The sequence below is a fragment of the Apis laboriosa genome, unplaced genomic scaffold (genome assembly GCF_014066325.1).
Source record: "Apis laboriosa isolate Shangri-la unplaced genomic scaffold, ASM1406632v1 scaffold68_cov148, whole genome shotgun sequence".
Classification (NCBI taxonomy): Eukaryota; Metazoa; Arthropoda; class Insecta; order Hymenoptera; family Apidae; genus Apis; species Apis laboriosa.
This window is the reverse complement of record NW_025224135.1, coordinates 3,463,331-3,477,717: the sequence shown is the minus strand read 5'-3', so window position 1 is coordinate 3,477,717 and position 14,387 is coordinate 3,463,331. Positions and strand designations below refer to the sequence as shown.

General features: G+C 31.8%; 1 protein-coding gene across 8 annotated transcripts in view; it reads left to right on the top strand.

Annotated features, from left to right (window-relative positions):
• The window catches only part of LOC122718717, a 226,721-nt gene that overhangs the window by 110,675 nt on the left and 101,659 nt on the right, over positions 1-14,387 (top strand). The window lies entirely within an intron of this gene.

Genomic DNA, 14,387 nt, shown 5'->3' with positions numbered 1-14,387 from the left:
GGCCTGTTTCGCTTAGAACCAGCAATTCCAGACTTGGACCTATTTCGGTGGAATTTCTTACAGCTAATTTATAATATGATTTCACAATTAACGCATAAAACTTTTGTATTTTAATATTTTACGTATCTTTACATGTAAAGATTAAATTTATCGAATATTAAAATCTATATTGTTGTTTTGTGTGATATTTTATGAAGCCAATTACCAAGATGCATCCTCGGTTTGTCAGGGCAAATACTTTTTCTTCATTTGTTTTGCGCACTATTTCATTAATAAGTTCATCAAGAAAAAATAGTTTAAAAAAATCTAATGGTTCATTATATTCATATAATTTATTATATTCGAAGATACTTGCGATTCTATAAAAGATATATTTTCCAATTCTCTGGATTTGGAATTTTCCGTGTCTTCTGCGATATCTTCAATTTTTACATTCACTATCTATTATTCTTATTTTTTAAGAAGCGGTATTCTAAAAAAATCAAACATAAATAAATATTGTCGCCGTTCAAGTTGCCACAACAATCCCAGTGGAGAGTCAACTCAAAGTGGCGACCGAGAGTTAATGGAGAGATTAAGAATTTTCATACTTTGTTATTAGATACGCGCGTTGTCGAGATGATTCGTTTGAAATATCGGGGATCGAACGATTTATAACCCGGCAAAAACTTGCAATTTCAATTTTCGTCCGATTGTTTATCGACCGAGCCGATTGTTTATCGACCGAGTCGATTGTTTATCGACCGAGAATCGAACCGGAGAGATTCGACGGCAAATATTTGCGAGCAGTTTGCGGAAACGAAAACTGGGCAACCTCCTCCAATGTCGCGATTCCCTGGCAAATATATCTTGCTTCTCGACTCTTGCTTTCCCCCCGAAATACTTGCGAATCATTCGTGATGAAATTTATTTTTTGCGATCGATAAGATTCCCAGTCGATAATTTTCTTTCGACGAGAAATATAAGAAACAAATTAAAGACGGAATCTTCTCGAAATTCATTGCGAATTCGATTTGGACGATATTGAAACTCTCTCGAGTTGCAAAATAAATAAAATAAATAAATAAATAACTAATTAATAATAAAAAATAAAAAATAAATAAAATATTGGCTGTTGTGAATATATAAATAGTGAGGATTCGATGGCAAAATTGTACGGAATGTCACGTATAGAGAATAATAACGATAACAGAAATTGAAATGTTATATGGAAATCGAAACATCATATAAATCATATAAATCATAAATATTTATCTCTCGAATTTCGATATTCGACCCCTTATTATTTCTTTGTCTAAATAATTTCCTTGGGGAGGGACGCGCCTCCCCCACGAGTCCAGAATTTGCAAGTTCATGTTTTAACCAGTGACAGAATGGATGATTCACGAGATGACGAATTTCGTCCTTCGAAAATTTGTGGAAATTTGTGAAAAAGAAATTAAAATATATTTCGGATATTTTTATCATTTGAATGAATTTTGTTAATTAGTTACGACGATACCAAGCTTTCCACGTTTTTATTCACGACCTCAACGAGGCATTAAATTGTAGGTGCATAGGTAATAACGCACGATGGAGAGGATAAAAGCGCTTTTACACGTAAGAGTTACGGTTAAGACGATGGAAAAGCTTTCCATGGTGAAACTACGAGGAGAAAAATGACACGTTGCCCCTACTATTTTTCTTAAGAGAACCAAAATGAAGAATAGACATTCGAATTCGAGACTCTTCAAGACTCTCAAAATTTAATTTCAATGCAATAATAACTTTTGCATTCATTCACAATGGAGATCAAGATATATCATCTCTCGTTTATCAAAACTTCTACTCCGTTTCAATCTTCCTCTAACTCGAAATAAATATTCAAAAATATTCACAAGCTTTCCCAGATGAGCCACGATAAAAATTACGTTCACAAAATAAACCTTCAACTTTTGTAAAAGTTTTTTTCAAGTAACTCCTTCAACTTGTCGCGATACACGAAAGAAATCTCGTTTCCAAGATTTATTTACATTTATCAGGGATCGAGGTTCGACGTATTCGACGAGCATCGAACACGACCTTCGAGATTTCCGACACGCGCTCGTGAAAAATGAAACACGCAGAGATGCTCGAAACGCAAATCGAAAATAAAGCGCAACGAGATCTCGCGGACATCATCATCGATCAACGTCCAATCAACTCGATATGCTCGCCTCGATACGCAAGAATACGAGCAGCAGAGGAAGGCAGTCGTTAACATTTATCTTTTACGCGTCCAGATCCTCAAAGGAGAGGAGAGGAGAAGAGAGGAAAGGAGAGGAGAGAAAAGGAGAGGAAAGGAGAGAAAAGAAAAGGAGAGGAGAGAAGAGAAAAGGAAAGGAAAGGAGAGGAAAGGAAAAGAAAGGAGAGAAGAGGAAAGAAGAGGAAAGGAAAGGAAAGGAGAGAAGAGGAAAGAAGAGGAGAAGAAAGGAAAGGAAAAGAGAGAAGAGGAGAGGAAAGGAGAGAAAAGGAGAGAAGAGGAAAGGAGAGGAAAGAAGAGGAAAGGAAAGAAAAGGAAAGGAGAGAAGAGGAAAGGAGAGGAAAAGAGAGGAGAGAAAATGANGGAAAGGAGAGGAAAGAAGAGGAAAGGAAAGGAAAGGAAAAGAGAGAAGAGGAAAGAAGAGGAGAAGAAAGGAAAGGAAAAGAGAGAAGAGGAAAGAAAAGGAAAGGAAAGAAGAGAAGAGGAAAGAAAAAGAAAGGAGAGGAGAGAAAAGGAGAGGAGAGAAGAGAAAAGAAAAGGAAAGGAAAGGAGAGGAAAGGAGAGAAAAGGAGAGGAGAGAAGAGAAAAGAAAATGAAAGGAAAGGAGAGGAAAGGAAAGGAAAGGAGAGAAGAGGAAAGAAGAGGAGAATAAAGGAAAGGAAAAGAGAGAAGAGGAGAGGAAAGGAGAGAAAAGGAGAGAAGAGGAAAGGAGAGGAAAGAAGAGGAAAGGAAAGAAAAGGAAAGGAGAGAAGAGGAANAGGAAAGGAGAGGAAAGGAGAGAAAAGGAGAGGAGAGAAGAGAAGAGGAAAGGAGAAGAAAGGAAAGGAAAGGAAAGAAAAGGAGAGGAGAGAAAAGGAGAGGAGAGCAGAGAAAAGAAAAGGAAAGGAGAGGAAAAGAGAGAAAAGGGGAGGAGAGAAGAGAAAAGAAAAGGAAAGGAAAGGAGAGGAGAGAAGAGAAAAGAAAAGCAAACGAAAGGAGAGGAAAGGAAAGGAAAGGAGAGAAGAGGAGAGGAAAAAAAAGGAAAGGAAAAGAGAGAAGAGAAGAGGAAAGGAGAGGAGAAGAGAGGAGAGGAAAGGAAGCTTTTTCTTTCAATCGTACCTCGAATCTACCAATCGATCACCTCCTCTTCTTTTTCCCGAGGAGAAGAGAAGCAGTTTCCTTCCCTCTTTTTAACGTTGGCACACGTTCATCGAGCGTCGATCGCAGAGTGCAGCCGCAAGATTTATTCGATTCCGTTCGACTTGTCCACCGAGTGACTGCCCCCCTCCTCCCTCTTCCTCGATCGTTCGATCAAAAATACGCTTCGTGTAATCGGAGCGACCACCGATACTCTCTGCGCAAACAACGGAATTCGGAAGAATTGGTGGAGGAGAACGTTTCTCTAGTTAGAGAGGGGGAGAGGAAGAGACAATGAAGAATTGGAAAGGGGAACTGGAAAGAGGATTGAAAGGAGAGGAAATATATTTCACGAGTTGTTCCAATGTTTGTTGAATTTATTCGATTTTTGCGAAATCGTAATGACGTGATTCGTTTCTTATCGATAATATTCGAGTAGTTTCTATTTTTTCTTTAATCAGGTGTTACTTGATATTTGTTCAAATGTCGAATATTCAGTCGAGTTACAAGTATTCTGAATATGTCTTATTGATATCTTTGAAGTATATTCAAAAATTTAACGAAATCTTCGAGATCCATAGGAATCCGTGAAATATAATGATAATTTTTAATAAAAATCATTCAATTTGTTTTTATTTTCGATATCATAATTTTCGATAACGCGTAAAGGAGGAGAAATCGAATATTTAAAAAAAAGAAATCCCTTTTCGTTTTACGAATTTTCTTTTAAAAGAGAAGAATTTATAACGCATATATATTCGTATTATAAAATAAGAAATCTTTCCATGACGTTTATTAAGATAGAAAATTTCCATGACGCCATAAGATAAGAAATTTCCATAACGCCATAAGATAAGAAATTTCCATGATGCCATAAGATAAGAAATTTCCATGACGCCATAAAATAAGAAATTCCATGACGCCATGAGATAGGAAATTTCCATGACGCCATAAAATAGACAATCTCCATGATGCATACGTTCATCCGTCATGTGATAAGAAAACTCGTGACGCCATAAGATAAGAAATTTCCATAACGCCATAAGATAAAAAATTTTCATGACACCATAAGATAAGAAATTTCCATGACGCCATGAGATAGGAAATTTCCATGATGCCATAAAATAGACAATCTTCGTGACGTATACGTTCACGTCATCCGCCATAAATAGATAATCTCTATGACGCGTATATTCATCCGTTATGTGATAAGAAAATTCCATGATGCCATAAGATAACAAATTTCCATAAAATAGGAAATCTTCGTGACGTATATATTCACGCCATCCGCCATAAGATTGAAAATCTCCATAACGCGTACGTTCATCCGTCATATGATAAGAAAACTCCATGACGCCATAAAATAAGAAATTTCCATGATGCCATAAAATAGGAAATCTTCGTGACGTATACGTTCACGCCATCCGCCATAAGATTGAAAATCTCCATAACGCGTATGTTCATCCGTCATATGATAAGAAAACTCCATGACGCCATAAGATAAGAAATTTCCATAACGCCATAAGATAAGAAATTTCCATGACACCATGAGATAGGAAATTTCCATGACGCCATAAAATAGACAATCTCCATGACGCGTATATTCATCCATCATGTGATAAGAAAATTCCATGACGCCATAAGATAAGAAATTTCCATAACGCCATAAGATAAGAAATTTTCATGACGCCATAAGATAAGAAATTTCCATAACACCATAAGACAAGAAATTTCTATGACATCATAAGATAAGAAATTTCCATAACGCCATAAGATAAGAAATTTCCATGACGCCATAAGATAACAAATTTCCATGACGCCATGAGATAAGAAATTTCCATGACGCCATAAAATGGAAAATCTTCGTGACGTATACGTTCACGCCATCCGCCATAAGATTGAAAATCTCCATGACGCGTTATATTCATCCATCATGTGATAAGAAAACTCCATAACGCGTACGTTCACGTCAGCCGCCATAAAATATGAATTTTCCGAACGGCGCGTTCACATCTTTGTTGAACGTGTTGATAAAAAAATTTTTGCCCCCCCTTCTTGCCCTCTCTCCTTTATCCATAATGCATTCATTACCGGCGTTATGTTGTTCCTCCCGCTCCGTTGTTTGCAACAACTTTGAAATATTCATAATTGAAACACCGAAGGCCGAGTATCGTTAAGCGATGGATAGTTAAGCGCGCAGATACATAGATATTCGATTAATTTTCAAAGGGTTTTTCTCTCCTCTCTCTCTTTCTCTTTTTCTTTCTTTTTCTCTCTCGGAGAAATTGATAAAAAATTTACACCAATGTTTCTTCTCTTTTTTTTTTTTTTGCAAAAGACGTTTTTTCATTTCGTTACGAAATACATAACCTCGCGTTTAATCTTTGCATCGCGTCTACTCAGTCTATTTTTTATTTCATTTTTTCATTTTTTTTTTTTTTTGGCACCGCATGGGTTCTTCGAGTCCATTTTTCATTCCCATTCCTTCTCTCGGTTGAATATATATTTTCCTGGAATATATAAAGGAATATATATATATATATACATATGTATACAAGATGAAGCAGGAACACGGAGTTGCAAAGATAAGCCGTGCCAGGATTGAAAACTTGCTTTCAAGAATGATTCTCGTGCACGGGATCCAACAAACCCCGGGAATCTTTTATCCAAGAAAAATAAGGGGAAAAAGGAGAGGTAAAGGTAACCCGTGTACCAGTGAGAAAAAAAAAGGAAAGAGTTAGTGGAAGAATTAGTGGAGAAGGTAGAACTAAAGTTTTATATATATACATTGAAGAGATAAGATAAGGGAGAAAACGTGAAGGTAGAAACGAAAAGGAAGGATAGGAACGGGTTTAAAGTAAAAAAAGCAAAACCGAGTCGAAAAAATAGATAAGGTATTTGCATAGAGAGTTTGGCGTAACAAATTATATTATTAAATTAATTAACATTCTTCGTATCGAAGATGATCCTTTTCTTTTTATCAATATTAATTTATTCGATCCAATTAAAAGTCTAAGAATATAAGATAAGTAACTGATATCACTACAGCGTTTTAATCTTTTTTAAATATTTAAAATCCACAAAATTGTGATTAATCAACATTATTGAATCGAGAATACAAATATCCCAATTAATATCGTCGATCGAAGAAAATTAAGTTTTTAAGATAAATTTTGACTTATCGATTTATTTACTCCAAATGAAAAATTTAAATCTTGGCAGTACAAATATTCCACAGTAATATTTCAATTCCTTTCTATCCTTTTCAATCCTAAATTAAATTTTCCATGGAATCGTCACGATCTTTCTTATAATTTTTCTAAAACTGTCTCTCTAAGACTAAGGTCCCGTTTATAAGTGATTAAATATTAAATATCCCATTTCGAAAATTGAATTCTCGAAACGATTTTTATTTCATTCTATTAATCGTAATGTCACAATCGTAAATTCACAGAAATAAAAGAGAAATCCGTCCGAAAGAATCGAGAAATATAAATAAAAGAGTGGAAGCATGAGTTGTCATCCCCCTCCAGGAAATTTCTTGGGCGAGAGAGATAAAATATTCAAATCGAGCGGCTTCTTCCGCATCGAATATGTCCTCCTTCCTTTGGAAAAAAGAAAACTTGGTTACGCTGCTCGTCGAGAATTCCGTGTTTGGGCAATTTTCCAACCGAGCCTTTTGGTTTCTCGATTTACACCTGGTGGTTTTGCCATCAATTTTTCCAGCCTGGTGTATATACGTATATATCGAAGCGACGAATCACACTTTGATCATTTCGTTTCCCGAGTTAAAAATTTCGATCATTTTTCCCATTCTGGTTTCATTTTCTATTCAACTTTCTTTCTTCTCTTTAACGTTAACTTTTAATACTTTTTTTAATTTTTAATTTTTTAATTTTTGATTCTACTTCGAAAGATTAGATTAGATTATAGATAAATTGAAAATTAAAAATAAAGAAAAATTGTTTCATTGATTATCTTATATATTAGAATTTAATTTAACTTTAATTCATTATTTAACTGAAGCTTCGATATATTCAAACAAAGAGACTCATCCTTTTTGATCGATCTCATCTTTAAAGAGTAATGTTATTACTGCTGATAACCACTTTCCTTTCAACTTTGATATTTCTTAAAAGATAAGAGACACAGCGTTACGTTATATTCTACATCCATTGCCTTCAGCAACAAGAAAAATAACACAGTTCTAGCGTAATAAATTTAATACAAATTAAACATTATTTTAAAACTTGACTATATACATTGACTATATATTACACTCTTTCTTTCCATCTCCATAAATTTTCAAATTCGTATCGACAATCTGAAAAAATCTAAAAATTATTTCTGCTCTTCTTTTGTTCCTTTTTATTCCTCTGTCATTCCATTCTCCGGATAGGTTAGGCGATATTTCCTAAAAGCGCGCTCTCTTTCTCTCTCTCTTTCTCTCTCTCTCTCTCTTTCTCTCTCTCTCTCTGTTGAAAGCAATTTGCTCGCCGTTTCGGAATCGACGGCGATCGAGCTCTTCTCACTCGGAAACAATACCGGATCCGCTCTGGGCCGCGTTGGTCGAAAGGTTGTCGTGGAAACCTAATCTTTATTGCGCTCACGCGCGATAAGCGAGTAGTTTCGTTCGAGTTTCTGTGTCGTTTAATCCCGTGGCCCTTGCGATTCTTCGCAAACGTATCGACGACGCATTCGACCATGTCGATAATTTTCAAACTATGTTCTGTGATGTGAATTCACACACACGGAGGAAGAAAAAAGTTGGCGAATTAGAATTAGATTAATACGGTGATTTTGCTTGCTCATTCTACTTGTGTTTCGTGTTTTAAAAGAAATGAACCTGTGAATTTCTGCGTGGACGCGGAATTTTCTTTTTACTCTCGAAAAATTTATAGAAAATTCATCTTTTATTTTTTTCCAAAAAGCGAAGACGATGTATCTGCGAAAAAAAAATTGAGCTTTTCTTGCTTCGAATTGCTTTAAATTAAACAAGTTTGGTTAATAAGTTTCGATATCCAATCAATCTGGATAACCATTTTATTTCAACGAATCTCACAAGTTAATTGTATATCGATTACGTTTTATCGCAAGTTGCGCAAATTCGTTCGTATATTTGTTCATGATTATTCGCAAAGGATCGATTAATTACGCGCTCATTTCATTGTTATTTCTCTCACTTTTTTCCCCCCTCCTTCTCGCTGATCGTCGTCGTTCCCAAACGCATCGAAAGTCGGCGGCGCTTTTTCTCACATTTCGCCCCGATATTTCTTTCGCTTCTTTGGAAAAAAGACTTTTCGAATCCAGTTCCTTCGTGCAGAGATAATCGATAACGGCAGACGACGATTCGAAGCCTGGAATTTTCCCGTCTCCTTCTCGGATATTCATTGTTTCGACGACGACGAGGAGGAAACGTTGGAAACGCGATAAGAGGAGGATCGGATCCCTTTTTTTTTTTCGGATATAAATTTCCTCTTCCTCCACGGAAGAAGGTCAGTTGTATAAAAGTTAACGATATTTCTACTTGATAAAATCGTTTTCCTTCCTCGATTTCTCGATCGTTTTGGCGATTTTGTTTGGAAATATTTATACGATAATTTTCGATTGAAAATCTTCTCCATGTCAACAATGATTGCACTTTTTCTTTTCTCTGTAATGTTTTCACTTCTTACTCTCGATTTGCATTGGTGAAAAATAAATTTCAAGAGCATATTCGATTCCTGATTATTTATTACCTATTATTATGTAAAAATCGAGAAAAATATTTTCTTCTTATTCTCGACAATTCTCGACAGATATTTTCATGTAGAATTCTCGATCACGTTTACTATATCCTCTGTTATAAAATCCAGAGTCTTTGTCTTTTTCTATATTCGCGATGTGGTCGATTTCCAAGTGGATGGAAAGGATTCGAGAAAATCGACGAGTTAAAAATGGCGCGAAAATCGAAATCCCATATTTCGTTCGCAGGGAATTAAAATAGGGCAGCTGGAGCTTTGCAGATAAGAATTCCAAAGTTCATCGTTAATCCCGAGAATCTCGGGAACAATTTTGAACAATTGGCTTTGGTAAACTATAGTTGGCTATTTAAATCCATCATTGCCTCCATCGCAATGAGCAACGAAAATGGAGCAATCGAATTTATAATTGCTCTCCAATTAGGAAGATAGATGGAAATTACAAAAAAAAAAAAAAATGTAAAACGAATCTTTTTGCATATTTGGAAATATTAAAAATGTCTTTTCACATTGTTTTCGTTGTTACTTTTTTCATTATTATTATTATTTTGAATGTATTTTTATTGCCATTTGTACAATCGATACAGAAAATGAACGTTATTACCGATCGATAATCAACACACATTCATTTTTTGCTATTCTTCTCCATTAATTTTGTCATTAATTTTTTTTTTTCCAATTCATTTTTGATGTCATATAATCGTCATTCAGAATGAAAAATGAATGTTACATTCGATCCATAATCCATCAATATTAATTTCAATCGGTGAATAGACTTTTATTTTCAACTAATCGATACAGAGCAGAAAATGAACGTTGTTACCGATCGATAATCAGCACACATTCATTTTTCTTGCTCCATGTTTTGTCATTAATTTTTTTTTTTTCCAATGCATTTTTGATATCATATAATCGTCATTCAGAGTGAAAAATGAATGTTATATCTTCAATTAACAAACGATTCAAATCTATTTTTGTGAATAAATTGAATATGTTAGTCGACACACATATTCTTTCTTTCTTTTGCATTTCCATTTTGCATGGAATAACAATTGGGATATTTCCGCCCAAAGCACGATAAAATTTACAAGGATTCGGAAATAGTCGCGTTTCGTGTCGAAAGAGCAGATATCTGGAATCGAGAACTAGGGAAAAGTTGGTTCGATTCGCGGTTGGTCAGACTGAGGTCAGCTCATAGAGCGATCGTACTACTTGCATTTGCTTCGTTCCAAGCTTCTCATTTCCTTTCCTATTTTTCTACATGTATATTTTTATTTATTTATTTACTTTTGAGTATTAATTTAAATACTCTCCATACACAGCATTCGATATAAAGACTAATAATTTTTATTTTTTTAAAATAGCTGATTTTATGTATCTTTTTTTTTGTTTTACAAAATCGTGTATCTATGAATAGAGATGAAGAGATATAAACCAAATAAAAGTTTCCTCTACTGGACAATTTTTAATTCATTAATATTTTATTTTATTATTAAGAATTAACAAAACATTATTTGTAATTTTTATTATTTTATATACAATTAATTATTACTTATTAATTAAATTTTTTGAAAAATTTTTTATTAATAATTTTAATTTTTTATTTATAACTAAATTTCAATATTATATTCATTCTTAATTTTAATTATTTAATTACTCAATATATCCAATTTTTTTAACATTCATTATTAAATGAATATTAATTTTTACAATGATTTCAAATAATTCTTTTAATTGAATTTTACTTATTATTTTAATTTCAAGAATACTAATAATTAACAAAACAATAATTAACAACAATTAACAATAATTAACAAAATTAATATTATTCGTAATTTTTATTATTTTATATACAATTAATTATTACTTATTAATTAAATTTTTTGAAAAATTTTTATTTTATTAATAATTTCAATTTTTTATTTATAAATAAATTTCAATATTATACATTCTTAATTTTAATTATTTAATTACTCAATATATCCAATTTTTTTAACATTCATTATTAAATGAATATTAATTTTTACAATGATTTGAAATAATTCTTTTAATCGAATTTTACTTATTATTTTAATTTCAAGAATACTAATAATTTGAAATTATTTCGTCATATTAAAAAATAGATTTATAATTGTAGATTTATATTACGCGCATTGTATACGTATCTTTACCAAGTCTAATTATAATATTACAATCTACAATCTACAAGAAAAAGATTCAACGATAAATTAAAGAAACATTTCGAAAGAAAATTTCCCTCGCTTTTAATGGTTAAATATATTCTCACCTTCTCACCTTAAGAACCTTTAATCGGTCTCGAATAAATCGTTCTGAAATAGCGACCGCGACCTTTCGCCCCCGACTTTCCCTCACATTTTCTTCGTTTCCTCCTCTTAATCTATTGATCAAAAATATATATTTTTAAAAGTCTCGGGAATTCGCAGTCGTTTCGATCCACGAGATAAGCGGATTCGCGTGATCGGGAATACAATAATATCGGGAATGGTTCGGCGAACGATCGATAGATCGCGCGTCAAGCAATTTTTCGCCGCTCGTTCGAGTCACGGAAGGGATTTAATTGCGGTTTTTTCGATCGTATCGATAATCGATTAGCGACGACGACACTTCTATTAAGCAAGATCTCGCGGATTTCGTTAAGTAGGATCATCCTATTAAAGCATCCATTTCGAACGCTTGGAGGGGGGGGGGAGAGGAGGGGTAAGTTCGATGATTTCGATTTGATGGAAATACTCTTTGAGAATACTCTTTTTCATCGAGAAATGGAATCGTTTTTTTATTGATCCGACTTGAGGAGGCAATTGTTTCGATGCAATACACTTGATATTTTTGGAAATATGAAATAATTATCGAATTAATTTAGTTTATTAATCTTATTAATTAATAATATTTAATCTTTTAATCTTATTAATATTATTAATAATTATTTCGAAAAATTGTAATAAAGTAATTTTCTTTGATTTCTGATTTTTTTTAATTCTCTCTCTCTCTCTCTCTCTTTATATGTATATATATATATATATATATGTAATTTAATTGTAATTACGTTGAAATAACTTGTATACTTTAAGTAACAGTAAAATTATAGCACAGTTCCATTTCCTGGCATAGTTGGATTTACACTCGTTCCTCCATTTAGCTTTTATGGAGTTGAAAAAAAATCGTGTCATTTTTCTTGCTTCTTGGTTCCATTCCATTGGTGAAATTTATCAGCATCGTAGTGGACAAATTTTCGAGATAAATTCTGTACAATTCTTCGAGTAGAAAAAAGAAAAAGAAACTTTTTCGTTTACGAAGAGAATCGAAAACGTTTTTCGCTTTCTCTAAATTTCAAAATTCAAAAAAAAGGCGGGAAAATGAAATGAATAGATTTTCCACCTCTACTCCACAACGTCACGATTCTAATCGATAATTCGTGTCGCTGTGGCTCTCCCCATCGCTCGAATCAGCATCCCATTCGAAATTTACATATTTAATACCGTGTATCGCAGATATTCGTAGGCATTCGAATAATGCGAATAATATATTCCTGTTTGACTTTGTTGCGCCGAATCTCCATCGTTTTGAATAATTGTTGACGACGAAGAAGATGATCTTCGAGGAAAATTCGAAAAATAACTTTGAAAAATACAGAAGAGAAATTTAATATTCAATTAGAAAGTGGAGACATTTACTCTTTTAATGTTATTTAATATGAATTCGAACTTTTTTTTTTTAGCAATCCTTCAATTTTGATTTTATATATATAAAATTGATATGAAAAATTGTTGAAAGAAAAGAATATCTTCGAAGATTCGAAAAGTACAGTAGTAGAGAAATTTAATATTCAATTAGAAAGTGAAGACAATTTATTCTTTTAATGTTATACGAATTCAAAAATCGACGATTCTTCCTTTTTTTTTTTAGCAATCTTTCAATTTTGATTTTATATATATATTTTTATATATATAATTATATGAAAAATTGTTGACGACAAAGAGGATCATCTTTAAAGATTCAAAAAATAATTAAAAATTTTGAAAAAGAAAAATACAACAGAGAAATTTAATTCAAAAAAAGTGGAGATATTTACTCTTTTAATGTTTTATTATTCATTTTATTATTCATCATATCACTATTAATGTTAATATTCAAAAGAAAGTAGAGATATTTACTCTTTTAATGTTATAATGTTATACGAATTCAAAAATCGACGATTTTTTCTTTTTTTTTTTTTTAGCAATCTTTCAATTTTGATTTTATATATATAATTATATGAAAAATTGTTGACGACAAAGAAGATAATCTTCGAAGATTCGAAAAATAATTAAAAATTTTGGAAAAGAAAAATTGATATGAAAAATTGTTGAAAGAAAAGAATATCTTCGAAGATTCGAAAAATATAGTAGAGAAATTTAATATTCAATTAGAAAGTGGAGACATTTATTCTTTTAATGTTATTTATGAATTCAAACTTTTTTTTTTACCAATCCTTCAATTTTGATATATATATGTATATATAATTATATGAAAAATTGTTGACGACAAAGAGGATCATCTTTAAAGATTCAAAAAATAATTAAAAATTTTGAAAAAGAAAAATACAGAAGAGAAATTTAATATTCAATTAGAAAATGGAGACATTTACTCTTTTAATGTTATTTAATATGAATTCAAAAATCGACGATTCTTCCTTTTTTTTTTTTAGCAATCTTTCAATTTTGATTTTATATATATATTTTTATATATATAAAATTATATGAAAAATTGTTGAAAGAAAAGAATATCTTCGAAGATTCGAAAAATATAGTCAATAATATAAATATAGTTAATATTCAAAAGAAAGCAGAGATATTTACTCTTTTAATGTTATAATATTATATGAGTTCAAAAATCGACGATTCTTTTTTTTTTTTTAGCAATCTTTCAATTTTGATTATATATATATATAATTATATGAAAAATTGTTGACGACAAAGAAGATGATCTTCGAAGATTCGAAAAATACAGTAGAGAAATTTAATATTCAATTAGAAAGTGGAGACATTTATTCTTTTAATGTTATTTATGAATTCAAACTTTTTTTTTTACCAATCCTTCAATTTTGATATATATATGTATATATAATTATATGAAAAATTGTTGACGACAAAGAGGATCATCTTTAAAGATTCAAAAAATAATTAAAAATTTTGAAAAAGAAAAATACAGAAGAGAAATTTAATTCAAAAAAAGTGGAGATATTTACTCTTTTAATGTTTTAATAATATTATATGAATTCAAAAATCGACGATTTTTCCTTTTTTTTTTTT